At 35.0% G+C, this 12,506-nt stretch overlaps 2 long non-coding RNA genes across 4 annotated transcripts; one reads left to right on the top strand and one right to left on the bottom strand.

The window, feature by feature from the left end:
- The first annotated feature begins 356 nt into the window (after positions 1-356).
- LOC135747166 (uncharacterized) lies at positions 357-10,964 on the top strand. Of its 3 annotated transcripts, none has more exons than XR_010531711.2 (11): positions 357-502; positions 1,180-1,394; positions 2,377-2,594; positions 3,164-5,709; positions 5,835-5,976; positions 8,446-8,505; positions 9,135-9,212; positions 9,323-9,376; positions 9,613-9,784; positions 9,895-9,992; positions 10,645-10,964. It is a non-coding gene; the product is annotated as an uncharacterized lncRNA (long non-coding RNA). The 3 variants fall into 3 exon arrangements; XR_010531710.2 differs by having other exon boundaries at positions 9,895-9,996; XR_010531712.2 differs by lacking the exon at positions 357-502 and adding an exon at positions 509-851 and having other exon boundaries at positions 9,895-9,996.
- On the bottom strand, positions 5,831-9,772 carry LOC135747167 (uncharacterized). Its single transcript, XR_010531713.2, has 6 exons — positions 9,640-9,772; positions 9,303-9,385; positions 9,123-9,195; positions 8,428-8,493; positions 6,800-6,888; positions 5,831-5,963 (listed from the first exon to the last, which is right to left on the bottom strand). It is a non-coding gene; the product is annotated as an uncharacterized lncRNA (long non-coding RNA).
- Positions 10,965-12,506: the final 1,542 nt, after the last annotated feature.

The following is a 12,506-nucleotide window of genomic DNA, read 5'->3' as shown; positions in this document are numbered from 1 at the left end:
AAAAAAACGAGTGTTTATATTCCTCTTTCCAAGTGTTAATCGTCCACACGATGTGACAAGACATTTCTCCCATTAACTTTAACGTAACATCCAAGAGCGCTGATCTTTGACAGAATAATTACTTCCGATTGGGGATTCACAGACTGATTTATGAGCTAGTAAACTAATGAGACACACGGAGAGTGATTCAAAACAGCGCGTCTGTGTTTTTCCATTCAGAGATGAGCCTGCTTAGGACCTCCATTCACTAGGTGGCGGAATAATATGAAAGGTGATGCGGTTACAGTGCCGTTATCAGCACAATATCGCATAGCTCTTAGCCAATCAGATTCGAGAACCAGAAAGAACTGTTGTATAAAACAGGATATAGAAGAGGCAGATCATTATTTTCACACTCCATCACAGCAGGTGGCGGTATGCACCTTTAAAGTTGGTTCGTAACCCGCCATTAAACCAAAAGAAGAAGATGAAGATCGTAACGTCAGCTCATCGTAAGCATTAGGTAAGTGCTCGCTCACAAGCTTATGAATAATTATATTGCAGCGAATGCGTTACGACAGGCACTGTCATTGTGTGAATAATTAATGATATAGTGATCCAAGCATTACGTCGAGTTTGCCGTAAGCTTACCTCATAGCCATCATAAGCCAGGTACGCTGACGGAAGGGTAACGTAACCACACGGAAGAGCCAAAAAGTACTATGGAGGAATACAAACACAAAAGAAGCAGCAGTAACAACAGAAGACAGTTTTGTCATGTAAATGGCCTTGGGCAAAAGTCTTTATAACTGCAATAACATAAGTTAGTGGAAACAGTGTCAGGCTTTCCCAGATGGAGACAATATAGTGAGGTAAAATTTTAGTGCTGTTTAAATGAATGCGTTGTGTTCGTTATTCATTTAAAAATATGAACATAAAGTTATGACTCATGACAAACTGGCAAGAGAGTTAATAACACAGATCTGTCCAAATATGAGGGAAACTATATTCCTTTGTAGGCCTACTGTGTAGCATTATTAGAGTACGTTGATCTATATAATTTCCTTGTTGATTTTACATTAATACTATGATTTTACATTTGAATATCCATTGTTTCAAAAATCATAAAAACAAATCTGATTCTAGTTATTACTAATACAAGCAACTTTTTATGGTTTTCTATATGCTTGTCTTTCACAGATTATTCACCCAGTGTTTATTCACAAGATTGACCAAATCTTATTTAGATGACCAAATTATGAACAATGACCCACCCTGAGGCTGTAAGAGTGTGCCTGATGAGAGAATGCATACTTGAACCAGTTATAAGACTTAATATATTCAAGAAGACCAAGCGATCCTTATAGGACTACATGCAAAGCAATGTACTCCAGGCCGCACAACTGGACATACAAGTACTTTTTAAAAAGCTCATTATTCTTCTTAACTTAAACATGCATGCTTATTCTTTTTGCTATTGTCTGTTTTATTATTAGTAAACAGTTTTGTTTTAAATTGTTAAAACATCTTTATCCTTTTTCAGATTATATTTTTGTTAAAGATTTTTATTATCTACATGTCATGTCTGTGTTTATTTCAAGTGCAAACAGTAGAACTGTCACAAATGAATATATCTATGACTTTGCACCTGCACTTAATTTAGATATTTTTAAGCATTTTAGATCAAAATCAGAGTGTAACTTTTACTTTTCATACTAAATGAAATATTCAGCCCCAAATAGCACTTGATTACAGAAGAGTTTTCACTTGTTAACCTGGCCGATACAGCAACCATCACACCAAACATTCCAAAACCTGTTTCATTAGATAGAAACAATCAATGAATTTGGGCAACCAGTATGTGATTGAATACTATAGCTAAAAGTGTGTCACAGCTTTGTTCTGATCGGTTGTTTCTGTTTATGTGTTTTGTACGCTGTGTGTTTTGTCATTGGTTTGTTTTGACAGGTGGCCATGCACGTACCAGTCATTGTCTTAAGCCCAGGATACACTGCAAGATTTTTGCTCTCCTATAATATCATTACCTTATCACACTGTGCGACATGGATCATTTAAACTTGGGTACGACAAGCATGTAGACTGTATAATGATGACACCTATTGACTTATAGGTTGTGATGAGTGTGACTCCAGTTAAGTGCAATGTCACCAGAATGTGCTAGTGTTAAACAAATACTGGTACGCTGGTCGACATAGGACCACCGAAGAGCCACGATCACAGAAATTGCCACAAATGATGGTAATCTTTCATTTGGGACTGCCAAAAATCATGCAGTGTATCCCAGCTATATCCTCCCCTCCCTCTAGTCATCATCTCATTAATTATGAGATGCGCTGTCAGTGCTTTTTCTTTCTGACTCTTCTCTGTTCTCTCCAGATTGTGCCCTGATGCCATCTGCCCCGTTCTCCCAGCCTCATCTTCCCTCTCTATGCCTAGCTTTAAATCGGTTGGCTCTTCTTTTGGCTCTCTTCATCCCGTCTGCCTGCCTCGCTGCTCTCCCTGATAACATTTCCTGACTGATGCCTTGCACTCTGACTCTTTCTGCAAGGTGCCATTCTGAGCAGTGACTCAATTTAGTGCCACTCTGCTGCTTGGTGAGTCTCTGCATTCTGGAATTGAGATTTTCATTGCCCATTCAATAAACTGTTTGGTGCCTACAGTTGAGTCTGTGACTTTTTTTTGACCAAGTGATGTAAGTAAGGTCTCAACTTTATACCTTTTAATATTGATTTCTAGTTACACAGTTGTCTTTATGATGGGCCTAGCATTTTTTAGAGAGTCTGTATTTCTGTTTCCTATGTCAATACTACCTATTACAATGTTTTTGGTTGAAAACAATTATATGACTTTGTTGCCAATGTTTGTTGTTTATGGGTTTTATTAATAATCAAATATTAAATAAGATTCATTTATAACTGAGCAAAAAAAATCCTTTTGGAGTTTATATTCCATTATAATTTGCCTAATTCTTACTAGAGTACATGTAATAAAGTTCTGTTTTCTTTTTCATTTATGTTTTTACTACAGTACATTCTGATTGTATGAAGTTATAAGACTTAACAGTTTACAGGCTGTGATGTGCATTAAGCCTACATATACTAACATTCCTAGGTCACCCATTTCCCAGGGCAGCACAATAAACTTTACCATTTATGTGTTGCAGGCATTGCACTTCTGAGGTCATCACCATCTTTCTTCAGCCAACCAAAATGATTCTCACCAACCACCCCAGCTCTGCTAAGCTTGATGTTGGAGGTCTGCTGTTTTTGAAGCAGGGGACCACTGTCCATTAAAGGCTTCATAAACCATTTAACAAAATCACATAAGATAGGGTAGTTCATACTCCATGCGATGTGCCATACAATGGAAGGGCCATGTTCCTTATCACATCTGGATGCTGCAAAGCTCCTGTCTCCTCAACAATTTACGAACTAATCAATTATTAAATGAAGAAATGCTATGTAAATGCAAAGATATTTCTTCCTGTGGAATTTGAGTCTTAAATTTAGTAATTACTGTTTTATGGCATAAATAAAAGTTAAATATATTATTTTAAAAGCATCATGTATCTTTTTTCATTCCTAATGTATTCTACTAGTAGTGTGTCAGGCACTTTAACCCTTATGAAAAAAGCCAAGGAAAATAGAGAGCATCATATCAAAACAACTGTTTATTTGCACATGCAACATTAAACTATGGTATACATCTCTGTTTTCCTAACAATACTGAAAAGGATGAGTATTTAGAGTCTACAGTACTGCTTGCTCAATCTCCAGCAAAGATAAAAACATCCTAAGAAAAAGGACTCATTCACATAGTATTCCTCTTTTTACAACCGCGACACATTTTACACAGACAACACAGCATCTGGAGGACGTATATGATCCTCACCAGTGTTATTTATTGTTTTTTCCTGTGTGTGTCTAATGATAATAAAAAAATTATAATTGATCAATTATACTTTGAAGGATAAAGCAAAACTACTATATTTACTATAAAGCTATCTAAACCAATAGCAGCTTCATAAGACTTAAGGTGGTTATCAAAGGAACTAACAAACAAATATAATGCATATGGGTTGACCTGTGAAAACATAATGTCCTGTTTTCATTTGTCAGTTACCAGTTAGGCTTTAGAAACATGATAAAGTTAAAGTGTATTTAAAAATATAGTTTGAAGAAATTTGTGAAAGTGGTCATGAATTTCAAGGGTTGAATGATTATAGTTAACTGTTTAAAAATATGTAGTTGTAGCCTACTAATGCTTTTATAAAATGCTCAAAATATATTTTAGATTACATCCTGTGATATCCAAGCCTTCTTTGTTTCTGTGTTTTCAAAGCTCCACACCAGTAGGTGGTGGTAAAGAAAACAGTGTAGGTACGCGTTAACACGTGATTTACGTGTTAACACGCACTTACGCGTTAACACGTAGTGCGTGTTAACACGTGATTTACGCGTTAACACGTGGTGCGTGTTAACACGTATTTTTAACACGTTTTTTCCCTGTTGGCCTTCCATAATAGGCGACGTATGTATCAGGCGTGTTGTAAGGCGACGTACATAGTTCAGACGTACTTAGTACACGTATTTTTTTAGTACATTTCGAACATGCGCCGTCGTCACGTCGCCGCCGGTAAACGATTCTTCCATGCACTCGCCGTGACGTCACCGCCGGTCTTACGTCTGCAGTCCCTATCAAATCCATTCAAAACTCCACACGGACTGGCGGCGACGGAAGGTTAGGCTGCTCCTTATCCTTCTCCAGGTTAGGCTTTGAATTGGCAGCATCCACTCGCCATACTACTCCAGCCCAAAGATTAGTGTAGCCACTAGCCGTTTCTCAATGTCAAGGATACTTCCTTGGCAGGACTAGTCCTTACAAGTCACTTCTTTCAGAGGCGAGGCGAGGCTCCTTTTAAGCATTCGGAGAACACGTTAAATGGAACAGGCTAGCAAGTGCACGTCATTACGTCATTACGTGATTGAAAGGTGTGCTTTCGGTGCTGCGCGCAGAGGATTGTGGGTGATTTCAGCGCGTGAAGAGCGCGAAGGATACAAATTTGCATCCTTTCCTGTATATGGGATATTTGTCGAACGAAGGACTCAGTCCTTGGCTGAAATTTCGAGGATCCTCGACATTGGAACAGTCCTTCGACGGACGTCGATGACGTAGCATCCTCGAAATTCTAGCTTCCGAGGATCCTTCCTTGACATTGGGAAACGGCTCTTGTGTCCGGCTTCACGTGGCTTAGCGTTAACCAGTATGACATCACAGTACCGCGTGATTACGTGATCACTCTCGCGGTACTTCAATGTCTGCGCATGTCTGCATGAAGTCAACCACTCATGCTTGTAACAGGGGTAGCGTTTGTGCGCTCAGTGATTTAGGGTGTTACAAAACAAGATTATTACATTAATATTATCAATTAGTATTGTAATAAACCTTTTTAAATGTTTGTTAATGATTAAGTGTCATTAACAAACTCTGATTTAAAACATCAATATATATATGCTACGTAAATTTTCCTTAAATCATCAAAACATCCAAATTCAATGAAACAAAAACAACAACAATCTATTTAAGATGAGACACATTCAGCATTTATAATTTTTTCTCTCTTTTTTGTTTGACTTTGTTTTCTACAGTAGCCTGTTAACAGTAGACCAAAGATATGATGATCAATTATAAATGCAATATGGTTGAAAGGTCAGTAAACAAACAACAAAAAGGTAATTTCTTAATAGAATGTCTATACATTTTTTGCTTTTGTTACATATTTCATACATCAAAATCATTAAACGTTAATAATTATGTATTCCAACTTGTTGCAGCTTGACAAAAATGTAGCTTGAAGGAGAAAGTCCTGGTACGCAGACGATGATACTATTACACTGACAAGAGTGTAATGATGATGGAGACACAAGCCAGAGAAAGGGGGGACCAAACACCAGGCCAGAATTCTGCATGAGTCAGGTAAGCATAATGAGTTACAGCAGTGGTTCTCAACTCTGTTCATGGAGTCCCACTACTCTGTGCATTCTGTATGTCTCTTTGATTTGACAGACTGAGGCTGCGTCCAAATATCACTTTGTGCATCCTATCGTGCATCATGTTCTGGATGTAAAGCATGAGACTTTTAATTGTATGTTAACATTTCTATGGTGTTCACTGCATTATTGTTATGCATTTTGTGAAACATCTGCAACATTGTGTCGTTTATTTAGGGACTACTGAATAAATAATACACTTTAATAAAGCTACATACTCAAAACAAAGAGCTTTTTTACAGGAGCAAAGAATTCTGCATCTAAAAGTTTGATATAAGCAAATGTTCATTTCAGAGTGTTCATTTTATTTACAGAAAAACTTAAAAATGTTAAATATAAATTAAAAGTAGTAAATAAAACACAAATACGTTTTGGTGCAAATTGCTGGCACTACCTGGATTGAAATTTTTACACATGCTAAGTGTGTCCCATCGGATGAATAATTCTACATGCACGCTTGGGATCTTCACGCCCACTAGAATACTTAGGCCAAATACAAAAAAAACCGTAATGTAAGTCTAGTGCAAAGACAACAAGTGTGAACATTTGGACACAGCCTCAGTTCAGTTCATGAAGATCTCTACTAATGAGCTGATGATTTGAATAAGGTGTGTTAAATAAGGAAGACATACAAAATGTGAATAGCAGAGGACCTCAAGGAACAATGTTTAGGTACAGTTACACTGTATAAAACATTAACTAAACAGACAAATTATTTGTCATAGCTTCAATAAACAAAAGAATGTCACCTGCATTTTAGTTTCAAGCATTTTTCCACAAAGAAGCCAAACTGGAAGAAAATAAGCTTCTGCTTTGCATCTGACATCAATTCAGAAACCTGCAAAAATAATCACAAGAGAATGAAGAATGTTTAAAATATACATAGAAATAAGCTCTAAGGAGCGGCATGGTTTACAGAATTATTATGGGGTACTCACACTATGCATACTGTATCATACCAAAGTATGTTTTACCTCCAAAGTTTGGTGTGACTAGTGTGAGCGCTCCGTACCCTACTACACTTGGTCTCTGCAAAAGTCCAGTTTAGTTCATGGTAGGGGGGCATATTTTGAAACATAAATATTTTCAAATTATTTGCGACCCTTACAAAGACACTAATTTCCCACAGCCAGCAACAGCACAATGTTTGTCTGACATCACAATCTTACTGTTATTACAACTTTATGATTGTCAACAACTAGTACTTTAGACTGAACACCAGTGGGCGGACCCAACGATATAATGATGTGCTGTGTCTTTCTGTGGGGGAGGGTCAAATGAAAATTAATTTAGCTAGTGACATCACTACTCCAGCCATTTTACATTCGTAAAAGAAGAATGCTGTCTGCGATTCACTTATGTTTCCATGATTGCAAAAACCTTTATCGAAGTACATATACAATTGTTTAAAGGTATAGCGGAAGATTTTCGTTTTCCGGGGTGGATCACCACTGTTATTGGTCATCCCAGATGTCAATCATTCTGATTATATGTTGACGTATAACCGTCGCACGTGCTCGCCTCTACGTTCGCTTTCTGCTTGCACACTTTCACGTGTATGTGTGTTGTGCTACGGTTTCAACCATTCATTGAAGGTCGCGTTCTCACTGTATTTTTTTCAAAATGTCTGAGGGTCGCAAGAGAAAAAGTGTCATGCGTGTAAAAGTGAAGAGAAAGGACTATAAATAAAGAAACAAGACCAGATGTTTATGGGAGACTATTTCACACGCTGGCGTGAGCTAAAAGGACAGGTTGGGCTTCCCACGCGAAGTTTCTACTGGAAAGGTACATTTTGACATGCTATTTGGAGAAATCCATTTAAAATCACTGCTGGTAAAAGTTGATGTAAGCTATGATTTGCGATGCTAGCCCTGGCACAAGTCACGAACCGCACAGACACGGTAAACATGCCGACAGAAACTTGTAAACAGAGCGAAGAGAAGAACTGAGCTCCTGCACGCTCTCTCTCTGTCTCGTGCACGCGTTTAACAGGCGTTCCCTCTCGGGAGCATTTTTTTAAAAATATAGAGGGGCGGTTCTTTTAAATAATTCGGGAAAATCTTCCGCTATACCTTTAAGTGTCATAATTAAAACATGCCTAAATTGGCAGTGACCCTGGCTTAAGTCGATACAAAACTCAAGTGCAAATCATGACACTCATATTAACTTATTATTGTAACACCGATATCAGATATGAATAGTGTCTTATGTAAATATAAAAAGAGCAGAACAAAAAATGAATATAGTCAAAAAAATATGATCTGTGCATTAAGATTTGCATTGTAAATGCAGTCTTATTGTTACGAAAAAACTTGGTTATTGCTGGAATCATGAATGGTCTGAATAGGATTTGAGTTTGTTTACTTGTGAAACTTACCTGCACCACCATTTACAGATCCAGTGGGTGCAGATCATCATACAGATGGTTCAAGTGTGGATCCACCTAATATTCAAGGTAAAAGAGCATTTGTTCACAGCATTACCTAAGAAAACATATCACTAGATATTACATATTAGATGTTAATGTCTGACTCTGATCCATACGAAACAGATTTTCTGAACCATCAAGAAAGAACACAGTAGGTTAACAAGAATCTGACCTCACGTTTGATCATTACAAAATTATGGCAGTACATTACACATTTAAGGACTGTTATTCCTCTGGCTGATTTAAAAATACCCAAAAGTTCTTAAAAAGAAGCAGCCCTAGTTATTTTGGCTTGTTAAACATAAACTATATAGACATAACTATTGCGACACCTCCTTCTAATAAACAGGTTTAAATACTTTACTTATTTCCATGAGCACAAATCTTAATGCTACAGCATATGATATTCTAGAAAAACCGTTTGATGCTAAATTTATAGCAAGAGTTTTGGCAGGGCCCTTTTCAATACCAACTTAAGAATGACCCTACAAACAAAGTTAGGTTCAAACAGAAAATTAGTGATTCAGTCTGGTGTGGAAGAACTTTGACTGGTCTGAATAGACCTTAACTCAGCTAACACCTTTGATATGACTCAAAGGTTTTTAGCCAAAAACTCATCACCTAAACCTATCAATGACTTGTACCATCATTTCCAGCTCCAGTGGGCATCCTTTATCCATCCAGACCCTCATACAGATGGTTGGAGTTTTGATTCACCTAAAGTACCATGCAAGGTAAGAGAGCATTTGTTGACATAATTAGGAAGAAAACATAAACGCATTGTTCATGGCATTTAAATACAACATAACACTGTTTAATACTACCTTTTCTGTTCAATCCATAGAGCACTCATTTTCCCTCTTGAGACCATGGTGTGACCTGCAAGGTCGAATGGAGAGTAAGTTGCCTAAAAAAAATAAAAATAAATGTATTTAAAATCGTCATTAGCTAAACATCAACATGTCTGAGGCAGATGCAGGTCTGATAATCTGTCCAACATTCAAAACCTCACAGTAAATCTACAGTCTTGAGTACTGTTTTAAATCAATGTATACATATGCTCATTATGAATTTTAATAAAAATACTAAATGTATATAAAAAGCCTCAATTCAATTATTTTTTTGATATTGCAGCTGTAAACGAGACAATCTTGGAGTCACCTGCATTCACTGGTCCAGTTGTTAGTCCAATTACAGATGGAGATTATAGAAGAGGATGATGTCTTTTCTCCAACATCTTTCTAGACTGATAAAAGATCTAGACAGGCTCAAACAAAAGTTAACAGAGGGGCTTATATAGAGAATGGTAAGAACCATTTTATCCGTCAAACTTTTTACCAATTATTGTAAACATAAACAATATTATAGGGCTTAATTTGTTTTAAACATTACTTCAATGTACTGTATCTGTTTAAGGTGAGCAGCTACACATAAAAGAAGAACATGGAGAATCTACCCAGAGGTGTTAACCAGCAATGCAGCTATACAACTAAATTGATGCAGGCGGAAACAATGTGTGTATGTTATGTCCAAATGTTGTTATGTTCAAATGTTTTACAATATACTTAAACAGGTGGACCTGTCAATATTGCATTAGTCAAGTACAACTGAGTAGGTTAAGTTTACATATCAACCTCAATAAATATATATAAATAAATATCAGTCTTGACAGCAAACATAATAATGTTAAATAAAATAATAATTACAGCTTTTTAAGAAATTTACACGGGCTCAAACTATCAGTGAAATTAACTATCAAAAACCTAAAATAACCACAGACACGTGAATAAAATATCTAACGTGAACTAGCTAGTTACTGTACATACATTGCTTATTATCAACGAAATTTCTAGTTAACTGATCCCACACCCAGCATTATTAAAATGTATTACATACCTTAAACAAATGTTCCCTTAAATCGCCAGACCAGGACAGGTTTCTTTCTTGCCCTTCTTCTTTTGCATTGCGACGTCGATATAAGTGCATGGTGTGGTGTACCACGAATTTAACGCAAAGACGCTCATATATACACGATATTGACGATTAATACGGATGATTTTATCTTTGTTTGACATTCTAATCAGAGTTATATTGAGGAAACAAAGAAAACATATGACATAGTTTGTAAAATTAATTTTTCCTTATTTTTGTAATGGTTTCTTTTAGAATGCAGCTGCTGCAGATGAAGAATCCGTCCGTCTAGCACTGAAGGAGACGCGGAAAATCGGGAAAAGATGTTCTTTGCCCGAGGAAGCATTTGATTAATTTAAAGATATTGTGTTTCTTTGTATGTTATAGGAAAACGTTGCTTTTTTTGCATACACTCGTGTAAATACCCTTGTGAAAAAAAAGTGTGCTTAAGTGTACTTTTATAAAGTGTACTTATTACATAAATAATACACTTTAAGTATATACACTTAAGTGTGAATTAAATGCAATCTTTTCGGCGCACTGAATGCACATTAAGTGTAATTAATTTAACATATATCATATATTAAGTTGAAATAAAATGTAATAAGTTGCCATTAAGAGTGATTTTTTGGAACAACTTAATTGGTACTTTATTACAACTTTATACCTACTTTCATAATTGCTTCTAGTGTTTTTAAAATATACTTAAAGTGCACTACACAATATAAAGACATGAAATTAATGTGATTTAAAATGCAATTTAATGTCTGTTAACAATACTCTTAAGTGTGAATTAAATGCAATCTTTTCGGCGCACTAAATGCACATTAAGTGTAATTAATTTAACATATATCATATATTAAGTTGAAATAAAATGTAATAAGTTGCCATTAAGAGTGATTTTTTGGAACAACTTAATTGGTACTTTATTACAACTTTATATCTACTTTCATAATTGCTTCTAGTGTTTTTAAAATATACTTAAAGTCCACTACACAATAGAAAGACATGAAATTAATGTGATTTAAAATGCAATTTAATGTCTGTTAACAATACTCTTAAGTGTGAATTAAATGCAATCTTTTCGGCGCACTAAATGCACATTAAGTGTAATTAATTTCACATATATCATATATTAAGTTGAAATAAAATGTAATAAGTTGCCATTAAGAGTGATTTTTTGGAACAACTTAATTGGTACTTTATTACAACTTTATATCTACTTTCATAATTGCTTCTAGTGTTTTTAAAATATACTTAAAGTCCACTACACAATAGAAAGACATGAAATTAATGTGATTTAAAATGCAATTTAATGTCTGTTAACAATACTCTTAAGTGTGAATTAAATGCAATCTTTTCGGCGCACTAAATGCACATTAAGTGTAATTAATTTCACATATATCATATATTAAGTTGAAATAAAATGTAATAAGTTGCCATTAAGAGTGATTTTTTGGAACAACTTAATTGGTACTTTATTACAACTTTATATCTACTTTCATAATTGCTTCTAGTGTTTTTAGAATATACTTAAAGTGCACTGTTCAATCTACTGTCAAGCAATTAATGTGAAATTAAAAATAAGTTAATGTATATTAACAGTACATTTAATTACTCATTAAATGTAATGTTTCAAATAAAAGTTTGCCAAATAAATTCAAATATATAAAATTAAATCAGTTGAACTGTGATTTCAGTGCAGTGAAGTGATTTCAATGCATCTTTCTACAGTATGTACTTTCACTACTTCTATTGTATGTGAAATATGGTTATGTACTTCTCAAAATACTGAAAAACAAATCTAGTTAATTAAATATGTATTCATTTCAGTTTAATGCATTGCAAACAAACAAAAACCACAATGCTTACACTGACAATAAAACAGTTTGGTAGTCAAATTATGAATCAGATTTTTTGTTTTGCAAAAGTACATTTAATAAATTAATTATGAGTTGTATATGTCCAAAAAAAAAAAAAAAACTCATTTTAATATTGTTAAATTGGAATCAAACAAACAACTATCAATATTGAATAATTACATCCCTTAGAAAAAAATAAACTCAAAGTTATAATTTTTTTACATTTTAACAGACAACTAAAAAAGAACTGCATGA

Source organism: Paramisgurnus dabryanus, chromosome 1 (genome assembly GCF_030506205.2).
Source record: "Paramisgurnus dabryanus chromosome 1, PD_genome_1.1, whole genome shotgun sequence".
NCBI classification, from domain to species: Eukaryota; Metazoa; Chordata; class Actinopteri; order Cypriniformes; family Cobitidae; genus Paramisgurnus; species Paramisgurnus dabryanus.
Note: the sequence above shows the minus strand (reverse complement) of the source record. Positions and strands in the feature narration are given on the sequence as shown.